This window comes from Spermophilus citellus (genome assembly GCF_964194105.1).
Source record: "Spermophilus citellus genome assembly, chromosome: 10".
Classification (NCBI taxonomy): domain Eukaryota; kingdom Metazoa; phylum Chordata; class Mammalia; order Rodentia; family Sciuridae; genus Spermophilus; species Spermophilus citellus.
The window spans coordinates 15108668-15121559 of record NC_138197.1 but is presented as its reverse complement, the minus strand read 5'-3'; positions in this window follow the sequence as shown (position 1 = coordinate 15121559).

The window sequence follows — 12892 nt, the reverse complement described above, 5'->3', positions numbered from 1 at the left end:
TCCTATATTTATAGATGTATTTGGAACTCTAAATCCAACACGGTTTGTGCTAGCTTCTTGAAACTTGATACAGTAAAGTAGTTTCACATTCTATCTCTATGTTTTGTTTCCTCTTGCTGTAGCCCTAAGCAGTGACTGGCGAGAACCACTTTCATGGAGAGGGGTTGCCAAGCATACAAAAATTACGAATCTCCAGAAATCTCAGCAAACATTTTTTCAGCCAAATTGGATGATACTTTCAGGTAATGATCAGTACACTAAGCCCACTTGGTTCCCCAAATTTCGTTCTTCTATGTTGAAGCGTTCGTTTCCAGCAACAGTTTGAATTTTGGCATTTCACACTGTTTTCTCCTATATTGATAGATGTATTTGGAACTCTAAATCCAACACGGTTTGTGCTAGCTTCTTGAAACTTGACACAGTAAAGCAGTTTCACGTTCTATCTCTATATTCTGTTTCCTCTTGATGTAGCCCTAAGCAGTGACTGGTGAGAAACACTTTCATGGAAAAAGGTTGCCAAGCTTCCAAAAGTTACGAATCTCCAGAAATCTCAGCAAATATTTTTTCACCCAAACTGCATGATACTTTCAGGTAATGATCAGTACACTAAGGCGACTTGGTTCCCCAAATTTCGTTCTTCTATGTTGAAGCGTTCATTTCCAGTAACAGTTTGAATTTTTAGGTTTCACTCTGTTTTCTCCTATATTGATAGATGTATTTGGAACTCTAAATCCAACACGGTTTGTGCTAGCTTCTTGAAACTTGACACAGTAAAGCAGTTTCACGTTCTATCTCTATATTCTGTTTCCTCTTGATGTAGCCCTAAGCAGTGACTGGCGAGAAACACTTTCATGGAAAGGGGTTGCCAAGCTTCCAAAAGTTATGAATCTCCAGAAATCTCAGCAAATATTTTTTCACCCAAACTGGATGATACTTTCAGGTAATGATCAGTACACTAAGCCCACTTGGTTCCCCAAGTTTCGTTCTTCTATGTTGAAGCGTTCGTTTCCAGCAACAGTTTGAATTTTGGCATTTCACACTGTTTTCTCCTATATTGATAGATGTATTTGGAACTCTAAATCCAACACGGTTTGTGCTAGCTTCTTGAAACTTGACACAGTAAAGCAGTTTCACGTTCTATCTCTATATTCTGTTTCCTCTTGATGTAGCCCTAAGCAGTGACTGGTGAGAAACACTTTCATGGAAAAAGGTTGCCAAGCTTCCAAAAGTTACGAATCTCCAGAAATCTCAGCAAATATTTTTTCACCCAAACTGGATGATACTTTCAGGTAATGATCAGTACACGAAGGCGACTTGGTTCCCCAAATGTCGTTCTTCTATGTTGAAGCGTTCATTTCCAGTAACACTTTGAATTTTTAGGTTTCACTCTGTTTTCTCCTATATTTATAGATGTATTTGGAACTCTAAATCCAACACGGTTTGTGCTAGCTTCTTGAAACTTGATACAGTAAAGTAGTTTCACGTTCTATCTCTATGTTTTGTTTCCTCTTGCTGTAGCCCTAAGCAGTGACTGGCGAGAACCACTTTCATGGAGAGGGGTTGCCAAGCATACAAAAATTACGAATCTCCAGAAATCTCAGCAAACATTTTTTCAGCCAAATTGGATGATACTTTCAGGTAATGATCAGTACACTAAGCCCACTTGGTTCCCCAAATTTCGTTCTTCTATGTTGAAGCGTTCGTTTCCAGCAACAGTTTGATTTTTGGCATTTCACACTGTTTTCTCCTATATTGATAGATGTATTTGGAACTCTAAATCCAACACGGTTTGTGCTAGCTTCTTGAAACTTGACACAGTAAAGCAGTTTCACGTTCGATCTCTATATTCTGTTTCCTCTTGATGTAGCCCTAAGCATTGACTGGCGAGAAACACTTTCATGGAAAGGGGTTGCCAAGCTTCCAAAAGTTACGAATCTCCAGAAATCTCAGCAAATATTTTTTCACCCAAACTGGATGATACTTTCAGGTAATGATCAGTACACTAAGGCGACTTGGTTCCCCAAATGTCGTTCTTCTATGTTGAAGCATTCATTTCCTGTAACAGTTTGAATTTTTAGGTTTCACTCTGTTTTCTCCTATATTGATACATGTATTTGGAACTCTAAATCCAACACGGTTTGTGCTAGCTTCTTGAAACTTGACACAATAAAGTAGTTTCACGTTCTATCTCTATGTTTTGTTTCCTCTTGATGTAGCCCTAAGCAGTGACTGGCGAGAAACACTTTCATGGAGAGGGGTTGCCAAGCTTCCAAAAATTACGAATCTCCAGAAATCTCAGCCAATATTTTTTCACCCAAACATGATGATACTTTCAGGTAATGATCAGTACACTAAGGCGACTTGGTTCCCCAAATGTCGTTCTTCTTTTTGAAGCGTTCATTTCCTGTAACAGTTTGAATTTTTAGGTTTCACTCTGTTTTCTCCTATATTGATACATGTATTTGGAACTCTAAATCCAACACGGTTTGTGCTAGCTTCTTGAAACTTGACACAATAAAGTAGTTTCACGTTCTATCTCTATGTTTTGTTCCCTCTTGCTGTAGCCCTAAGCAGTGACTGGCGAGAACCACTTTCATGGAGAGGGGTTGCCAAGCTTCCAAAAATTACGAATCTCCAGAAATCTCAGCAAATATTTTTTCACCCAAACTGGATGATACTTTCAGGTAATGATCAGTACACTAAGGTGACTTGGTTCCCCAAATTTCGTTCTTCTATGTTGAAGCGTTCATTTCCAGTAACAGTTTGAATTTTTAGGTTTCACTCTGTTTTCTCCTATATTTATAGATGTATTTGGAACTCTAAATCCAACACGGTTTGTGCTAGCTTCTTGAAACTTGATACAGTAAAGTAGTTTCACGTTCTATCTCTATGTTTTGTTTCCTCTTGCTGTAGCCCTAAGCAGTGACTGGCGAGAACCACTTTCATGGAGAGGGGTTGCCAAGCATACAAAAATTACGAATCTCCAGAAATCTCAGCAAACATTTTTTCAGCCAAATTGGATGATACTTTCAGGTAATGATCAGTACACTAAGCCCACTTGGTTCCCCAAATTTCGTTCTTCTATGTTGAAGCGTTCGTTTCCAGCAACAGTTTGAATTTTGGCATTTCACACTGTTTTCTCCTATATTGATAGATGTATTTGGAACTCTAAATCCAACACGGTTTGTGCTAGCTTCTTGAAACTTGACACAGTAAAGCAGTTTCACGTTCGATCTCTATATTCTGTTTCCTCTTGATGTAGCCCTAAGCAGTGACTGGCGAGAAACACTTTCATGGAAAGGGGTTGCCAAGCTTCCAAAAGTTACGAATCTCCAGAAATCTCAGCAAATATTTTTTCACCCAAACTGGATGATACTTTCAGGTAATGATCAGTACACTAAGGCGACTTGGTTCCCCAAATGTCGTTCTTCTATGTTGAAGCATTCATTTCCTGTAACAGTTTGAATTTTTAGGTTTCACTCTGTTTTCTCCTATATTGATACATGTATTTGGAACTCTAAATCCAACACGGTTTGTGCTAGCTTCTTGAAACTTGACACAATAAAGTAGTTTCACGTTCTATCTCTATGTTTTGTTTCCTCTTGATGTAGCCCTAAGCAGTGACTGGCGAGAAACACTTTCATGGAGAGGGGTTGCCAAGCTTCCAAAAATTACGAATCTCCAGAAATCTCAGCCAATATTTTTTCACCCAAACATGATGATACTTTCAGGTAATGATCAGTACACTAAGGCGACTTGGTTCCCCAAATGTCGTTCTTCTATGTTGAAGCGTTCATTTCCTGTAACAGTTTGAATTTTTAGGTTTCACTCTGTTTTCTCCTATATTGATACATGTATTTGGAACTCTAAATCCAACACGGTTTGTGCTAGCTTCTTGAAACTTGACACAATAAAGTAGTTTCACGTTCTATCTCTATGTTTTGTTCCCTCTTGCTGTAGCCCTAAGCAGTGACTGGCGAGAACCACTTTCATGGAGAGGGGTTGCCAAGCTTCCAAAAATTACGAATCTCCAGAAATCTCAGCAAATATTTTTTCACCCAAACTGGATGATACTTTCAGGTAATGATCAGTACACTAAGGTGACTTGGTTCCCCAAATTTCGTTCTTCTATGTTGAAGCGTTCATTTCCAGTAACAGTTTGAATTTTTAGGTTTCACTCTGTTTTCTCCTATATTTATAGATGTATTTGGAACTCTAAATCCAACACGGTTTGTGCTAGCTTCTTGAAACTTGATACAGTAAAGTAGTTTCACGTTCTATCTCTATGTTTTGTTTCCTCTTGCTGTAGCCCTAAGCAGTGACTGGCGAGAACCACTTTCATGGAGAGGGGTTGCCAAGCATACAAAAATTACGAATCTCCAGAAATCTCAGCAAACATTTTTTCAGCCAAATTGGATGATACTTTCAGGTAATGATCAGTACACTAAGCCCACTTGGTTCCCCAAATTTCGTTCTTCTATGTTGAAGCGTTCGTTTCCAGCAACAGTTTGAATTTTGGCATTTCACACTGTTTTCTCCTATATTGATAGATGTATTTGGAACTCTAAATCCAACACGGTTTGTGCTAGCTTCTTGAAACTTGACACAGTAAAGCAGTTTCACGTTCTATCTCTATATTCTGTTTCCTCTTGATGTAGCCCTAAGCAGTGACTGGTGAGAAACACTTTCATGGAAAAAGGTTGCCAAGCTTCCAAAAGTTACGAATCTCCAGAAATCTCAGCAAATATTTTTTCACCCAAACTGGATGATACTTTCAGGTAATGATCAGTACACTAAGGCGACTTGGTTCCCCAAATTTCGTTCTTCTATGTTGAAGCGTTCATTTCCAGTAACAGTTTGAATTTTTAGGTTTCACTCTGTTTTCTCCTATATTGATAGATGTATTTGGAACTCTAAATCCAACACGGTTTGTGCTAGCTTCTTGAAACTTGACAAAGTAAAGTAGTTTCACGTTCTATCTCTGTTTTGTTTCCTCTTGCTGTAGCCCTAAGCAGTGACTGGCGAGAACCACTTTCATGGAGAGGGGTTGCCAAGATTCCAAAAATTACGAATCTCCAAAAATCTCAGCAAATATTTTTTCACCCAAACTGGATGATACTTTCAGGTAATGATCAGTACACGAAGGCGACTTGGTTCGCCAAATGTCGTTCTTCTATGTTGAAGCGTTCATTTCCAGTAACACTTTGAATTTTTAGGTTTCACTCTGTTTTCTCCTATATTGATACATGTATTTGGAACTCTAAATCCAACACGGTTTGTGCTAGCTTCTTGAAACTTGACACAGTAAAGTAGTTTCACGTTCTATCTCTAGGTTTTGTTTCCTCTTGATGTAGCCCTAAGCAGTGACTGGCGAGAAACACTTTCATGGAAAGGGGTTGCCAAGCTTCCAAAAGTTACGAATCTCCAGAAATCTCAGCAAATATTTTTTCACCCAAACTGGATGATACTTTCAGGTAATGATCAGTACACTAAGGCGACTTGGTTCCCCAAATGTCGTTCTTCTATGTTGAAGCATTCATTTCCTGTAACAGTTTGAATTTTTAGGTTTCACTCTGTTTTCTCCTATATTGATACATGTATTTGGAACTCTAAATCCAACACGGTTTGTGCTAGCTTCCTGAAACTTGATACAGTAAAGTAGTTTCACGTTCTATCTCTATGTTTTGTTTCCTCTTGCTGTAGCCCTAAGCAGTGACTGGCGAGAACCACTTTCATGGAGAGGGGTTGCCAAGCATACAAAAATTACGAATCTCCAGAAATCTCAGCAAACATTTTTTCAGCCAAATTGGATGATACTTTCAGGTAATGATCAGTACACTAAGCCCACTTGGTTCCCCAAATTTCGTTCTTCTATGTTGAAGCGTTCGTTTCCAGCAACAGTTTGAATTTTGGCATTTCACACTGTTTTCTCCTATATTGATAGATGTATTTGGAACTCTAAATCCAACACGGTTTGTGCTAGCTTCTTGAAACTTGACACAGTAAAGTAGTTTCATGTTCTATCTCTATGTTTTGTTTCCTCTTGATGTAGCCCTAAGCAGTGACTGGCGAGAAACACTTTCATGGAAAGGGGTTGCCAAGCTTCCAAAAGTTACGAATCTCCAGAAATCTCAGCAAATATTTTTTCACCCAAACTGGATGATACTTTCAGGTAATGATCAGTACACTAAGGCGACTTGGTTCCCCAAATGTCGTTCTTCTATGTTGAAGCATTCATTTCCTGTAACAGTTTGAATTTTTAGGTTTCACTCTGTTTTCTCCTATATTGATACATGTATTTGGAACTCTAAATCCAACACGGTTTGTGCTAGCTTCTTGAAACTTGACACAATAAAGTAGTTTCACGTTCTATCTCTATGTTTTGTTTCCTCTTGATGTAGCCCTAAGCAGTGACTGGCGAGAAACACTTTCATGGAAAGGGGTTGCCAAGCTTCCAAAAATTACGAATCTCCAGAAATCTCAGCCAATATTTTTTCACCCAAACTGGATGATACTTTCAGGTAATGATCAGTACACTAAGGCGACTTGGTTCCCCAAATTTCGTTCTTCTATGTTGAAGCGTTCATTTCCAGTAACAGTTTGAATTTTTAGGTTTCACTCTGTTTTCTCCTATATTGATAGATGTATTTGGAACTCTAAATCCAACACGGTTTGTGCTAGCTTCTTGAAACTTGACAAAGTAAAGTAGTTTCACGTTCTATCTCTGTTTTGTTTCCTCTTGCTGTAGCCCTAAGCAGTGACTGGCGAGAACCACTTTCATGGAGAGGGGTTGCCAAGATTCCAAAAATTACGAATCTCCAAAAATCTCAGCAAATATTTTTTCACCCAAACTGGATGATACTTTCAGGTAATGATCAGTACACGAAGGCGACTTGGTTCGCCAAATGTCGTTCTTCTATGTTGAAGCGTTCATTTCCAGTAATACTTTGAATTTTTAGGTTTCACTCTGTTTTCTCCTATATTGATACATGTATTTGGAACTCTAAATCCAACACGGTTTGTGCTAGCTTCTTGAAACTTGACACAGTAAAGTAGTTTCACGTTCTATCTCTAGGTTTTGTTTCCTCTTGATGTAGCCCTAAGCAGTGACTGGCGAGAAACACTTTCATGGAAAGGGGTTGCCAAGCTTCCAAAAGTTACGAATCTCCAGAAATCTCAGCAAATATTTTTTCACCCAAACTGGATGATACTTTCAGGTAATGATCAGTACACTAAGGCGACTTGGTTCCCCAAATGTCGTTCTTCTATGTTGAAGCATTCATTTCCTGTAACAGTTTGAATTTTTAGGTTTCACTCTGTTTTCTCCTATATTGATACATGTATTTGGAACTCTAAATCCAACACGGTTTGTGCTAGCTTCCTGAAACTTGATACAGTAAAGTAGTTTCACGTTCTATCTCTATGTTTTGTTTCCTCTTGCTGTAGCCCTAAGCAGTGACTGGCGAGAACCACTTTCATGGAGAGGGGTTGCCAAGCATACAAAAATTACGAATCTCCAGAAATCTCAGCAAACATTTTTTCAGCCAAATTGGATGATACTTTCAGGTAATGATCAGTACACTAAGCCCACTTGGTTCCCCAAATTTCGTTCTTCTATGTTGAAGCGTTCGTTTCCAGCAACAGTTTGAATTTTGGCATTTCACACTGTTTTCTCCTATATTGATAGATGTATTTGGAACTCTAAATCCAACACGGTTTGTGCTAGCTTCTTGAAACTTGACACAGTAAAGTAGTTTCATGTTCTATCTCTATGTTTTGTTTCCTCTTGATGTAGCCCTAAGCAGTGACTGGCGAGAAACACTTTCATGGAAAGGGGTTGCCAAGCTTCCAAAAGTTACGAATCTCCAGAAATCTCAGCAAATATTTTTTCACCCAAACTGGATGATACTTTCAGGTAATGATCAGTACACTAAGGCGACTTGGTTCCCCAAATGTCGTTCTTCTATGTTGAAGCATTCATTTCCTGTAACAGTTTGAATTTTTAGGTTTCACTCTGTTTTCTCCTATATTGATACATGTATTTGGAACTCTAAATCCAACACGGTTTGTGCTAGCTTCTTGAAACTTGACACAATAAAGTAGTTTCACGTTCTATCTCTATGTTTTGTTTCCTCTTGATGTAGCCCTAAGCAGTGACTGGCGAGAAACACTTTCATGGAAAGGGGTTGCCAAGCTTCCAAAAATTACGAATCTCCAGAAATCTCAGCCAATATTTTTTCACCCAAACTGGATGATACTTTCAGGTAATGATCAGTACACTAAGGCGACTTGGTTCCCCAAATTTCGTTCTTCTATGTTGAAGCGTTCATTTCCAGTAACAGTTTGAATTTTTAGGTTTCACTCTGTTTTCTCCTATATTGATAGATGTATTTGGAACTCTAAATCCAACACGGTTTGTGCTAGCTTCTTGAAACTTGACAAAGTAAAGTAGTTTCACGTTCTATCTCTGTTTTGTTTCCTCTTGCTGTAGCCCTAAGCAGTGACTGGCGAGAACCACTTTCATGGAGAGGGGTTGCCAAGATTCCAAAAATTACGAATCTCCAAAAATCTCAGCAAATATTTTTTCACCCAAACTGGATGATACTTTCAGGTAATGATCAGTACACGAAGGCGACTTGGTTCGCCAAATGTCGTTCTTCTATGTTAAAGCGTTCATTTCCAGTAACACTTTGAATTTTTAGGTTTCACTCTGTTTTCTCCTATATTGATACATGTATTTGGAACTCTAAATCCAACACGGTTTGTGCTAGCTTCTTGAAACTTGACACAGTAAAGTAGTTTCACGTTCTATCTCTAGGTTTTGTTTCCTCTTGATGTAGCCCTAAGCAGTGACTGGCGAGAAACACTTTCATGGAAAGGGGTTGCCAAGCTTCCAAAAATTACGAATCTCCAGAAATCTCAGCCAATATTTTTTCACCCAAACTAAATGATACTTTCAGGTAATGATCAGTACACTAAGGCGACTTGGTTCCCCAAATGTCGTTCTTCTATGTTGAAGCGTTCATTTCCTGTAACAGTTTGAATTTTTAGGTTTCACTCTGTTTTCTCCTATATTGATACATGTATTTGGAACTCTAAATCCAACACGGTTTGTGCTAGCTTCTTGAAACTTGACACAATAAAGTAGTTTCACGTTCTATCTCTATGTTTTGTTCCCTCTTGCTGTAGCCCTAAGCAGTGACTGGCGAGAACCACTTTCATGGAGAGGGGTTGCCAAGCTTCCAAAAATTACGAATCTCCAGAAATCTCAGCAAATATTTTTTCACCCAAACTGGATGATACTTTCAGGTAATGATCAGTACACTAAGGTGACTTGGTTCCCCAAATTTCGTTCTTCTATGTTGAAGCGTTCATTTCCAGTAACAGTTTGAATTTTTAGGTTTCACTCTGTTTTCTCCTATATTTATAGATGTATTTGGAACTCTAAATCCAACACGGTTTGTGCTAGCTTCTTGAAACTTGATACAGTAAAGTAGTTTCACGTTCTATCTCTATGTTTTGTTTCCTCTTGCTGTAGCCCTAAGCAGTGACTGGCGAGAACCACTTTCATGGAGAGGGGTTGCCAAGCATACAAAAATTACGAATCTCCAGAAATCTCAGCAAACATTTTTTCAGCCAAATTGGATGATACTTTCAGGTAATGATCAGTACACTAAGCCCACTTGGTTCCCCAAATTTCGTTCTTCTATGTTGAAGCGTTCGTTTCCAGCAACAGTTTGAATTTTGGCATTTCACACTGTTTTCTCCTATATTGATAGATGTATTTGGAACTCTAAATCCAACACGGTTTGTGCTAGCTTCTTGAAACTTGACAAAGTAAAGTAGTTTCACGTTCTATCTCTGTTTTGTTTCCTCTTGCTGTAGCCCTAAGCAGTGACTGGCGAGAACCACTTTCATGGAGAGGGGTTGCCAAGATTCCAAAAATTACGAATCTCCAAAAATCTCAGCAAATATTTTTTCACCCAAACTGGATGATACTTTCAGGTAATGATCAGTACACGAAGGCGACTTGGTTCGCCAAATGTCGTTCTTCTATGTTAAAGCGTTCATTTCCAGTAACACTTTGAATTTTTAGGTTTCACTCTGTTTTCTCCTATATTGATACATGTATTTGGAACTCTAAATCCAACACGGTTTGTGCTAGCTTCTTGAAACTTGACACAGTAAAGTAGTTTCACGTTCTATCTCTAGGTTTTGTTTCCTCTTGATGTAGCCCTAAGCAGTGACTGGCGAGAAACACTTTCATGGAAAGGGGTTGCCAAGCTTCCAAAAATTACGAATCTCCAGAAATCTCAGCAAATATTTTTTCACCCAAACTGGATGATACTTTCAGGTAATGATCAGTACACGAAGGCGACTTGGTTCCCCAAATGTCGTTCTTCTATGTTGAAGCGTTCATTTCCAGTAACAGTTTGAATTTTTAGGTTTCACTCTGTTTTCTCCTATATTGATAGATGTATTTGGAACTCTAAATCCAACACGGTTTGTGCTAGCTTCTTGAAACTTGACACAGTAAAGTAGTTTCATGTTCTATCTCTATGTTTTGTTTCCTCTTGATGTAGCCCTAAGCAGTGACTGGCGAGAAACACTTTCATGGAAAGGGGTTGCCAAGCTTCCAAAAGTTACGAATCTCCAGAAATCTCAGCAAATATTTTTTCACCCAAACTGGATGATACTTTCAGGTAATGATCAGTACACTAAGGCGACTTGGTTCCCCAAATGTCGTTCTTCTATGTTGAAGCATTCATTTCCTGTAACAGTTTGAATTTTTAGGTTTCACTCTGTTTTCTCCTATATTGATACATGTATTTGGAACTCTAAATCCAACACGGTTTGTGCTAGCTTCTTGAAACTTGACACAATAAAGTAGTTTCACGTTCTATCTCTATGTTTTGTTTCCTCTTGATGTAGCCCTAAGCAGTGACTGGCGAGAAACACTTTCATGGAAAGGGGTTGCCAAGCTTCCAAAAATTACGAATCTCCAGAAATCTCAGCCAATATTTTTTCACCCAAACTGGATGATACTTTCAGGTAATGATCAGTACACTAAGGCGACTTGGTTCCCCAAATTTCGTTCTTCTATGTTGAAGCGTTCATTTCCAGTAACAGTTTGAATTTTTAGGTTTCACTCTGTTTTCTCCTATATTGATAGATGTATTTGGAACTCTAAATCCAACACGGTTTGTGCTAGCTTCTTGAAACTTGACAAAGTAAAGTAGTTTCACGTTCTATCTCTGTTTTGTTTCCTCTTGCTGTAGCCCTAAGCAGTGACTGGCGAGAACCACTTTCATGGAGAGGGGTTGCCAAGATTCCAAAAATTACGAATCTCCAAAAATCTCAGCAAATATTTTTTCACCCAAACTGGATGATACTTTCAGGTAATGATCAGTACACGAAGGCGACTTGGTTCGCCAAATGTCGTTCTTCTATGTTGAAGCGTTCATTTCCAGTAACACTTTGAATTTTTAGGTTTCACTCTGTTTTCTCCTATATTGATACATGTATTTGGAACTCTAAATCCAACACGGTTTGTGCTAGCTTCTTGAAACTTGACACAGTAAAGTAGTTTCACGTTCTATCTCTAGGTTTTGTTTCCTCTTGATGTAGCCCTAAGCAGTGACTGGCGAGAAACACTTTCATGGAAAGGGGTTGCCAAGCTTCCAAAAATTACGAATCTCCAGAAATCTCAGCAAATATTTTTTCACCCAAACTGGATGATACTTTCAGGTAATGATCAGTACACGAAGGCGACTTGGTTCCCCAAATGTCGTTCTTCTATGTTGAAGCGTTCATTTCCAGTAACAGTTTGAATTTTTAGGTTTCACTCTGTTTTCTCCTATATTGATAGATGTATTTGGAACTCTAAATCCAACACGGTTTGTGCTAGCTTCTTGAAACTTGACACAGTAAAGTAGTTTCACGTTCTATCTCTATGTTTTGTTTCCTCTTGCTGTAGCCCTAAGCAGTGACAGGCGAGAACCACTTTCATGGAGAGGGGTTGCCAAGCATACAAAAATTACGAATCTCCAGAAATCTCAGCAAACATTTTTTCAGCCAAATTGGATGATACTTTCAGGTAATGATCAGTACACTAAGCCCACTTGGTTCCCCAAATTTCGTTCTTCTATGTTGAAGCGTTCGTTTCCAGCAACAGTTTGAATTTTGGCATTTCACACTGTTTTCTCCTATATTGATAGATGTATTTGGAACTCTAAATCCAACACGGTTTGTGCTAGCTTCTTGAAACTTGACACAGTAAAGCAGTTTCACGTTCGATCTCTATATTCTGTTTCCTCTTGATGTAGCCCTAAGCAGTGACTGGCGAGAAACACTTTCATGGAAAGGGGTTGCCAAGCTTCCAAAAGTTACGAATCTCCAGAAATCTCAGCAAATATTTTTTCACCCAAACTGGATGATACTTTCAGGTAATGATCAGTACACTAAGGCGACTTGGTTCCCCAAATGTCGTTCTTCTATGTTGAAGCATTCATTTCCTGTAACAGTTTGAATTTTTAGGTTTCACTCTGTTTTCTCCTATATTGATACATGTATTTGGAACTCTAAATCCAACACGGTTTGTGCTAGCTTCTTGAAACTTGACACAATAAAGTAGTTTCACGTTCTATCTCTATGTTTTGTTTCCTCTTGATGTAGCCCTAAGCAGTGACTGGCGAGAAACACTTTCATGGAAAGGGGTTGCCAAGCTTCCAAAAATTACGAATCTCCAGAAATCTCAGCCAATATTTTTTCACCCAAACTAAATGATACTTTCAGGTAATGATCAGTACACTAAGGCGACTTGGTTCCCCAAATGTCGTTCTTCTATGTTGAAGCGTTCATTTCCTGTAACAGTTTGAATTTTTAGGTTTCA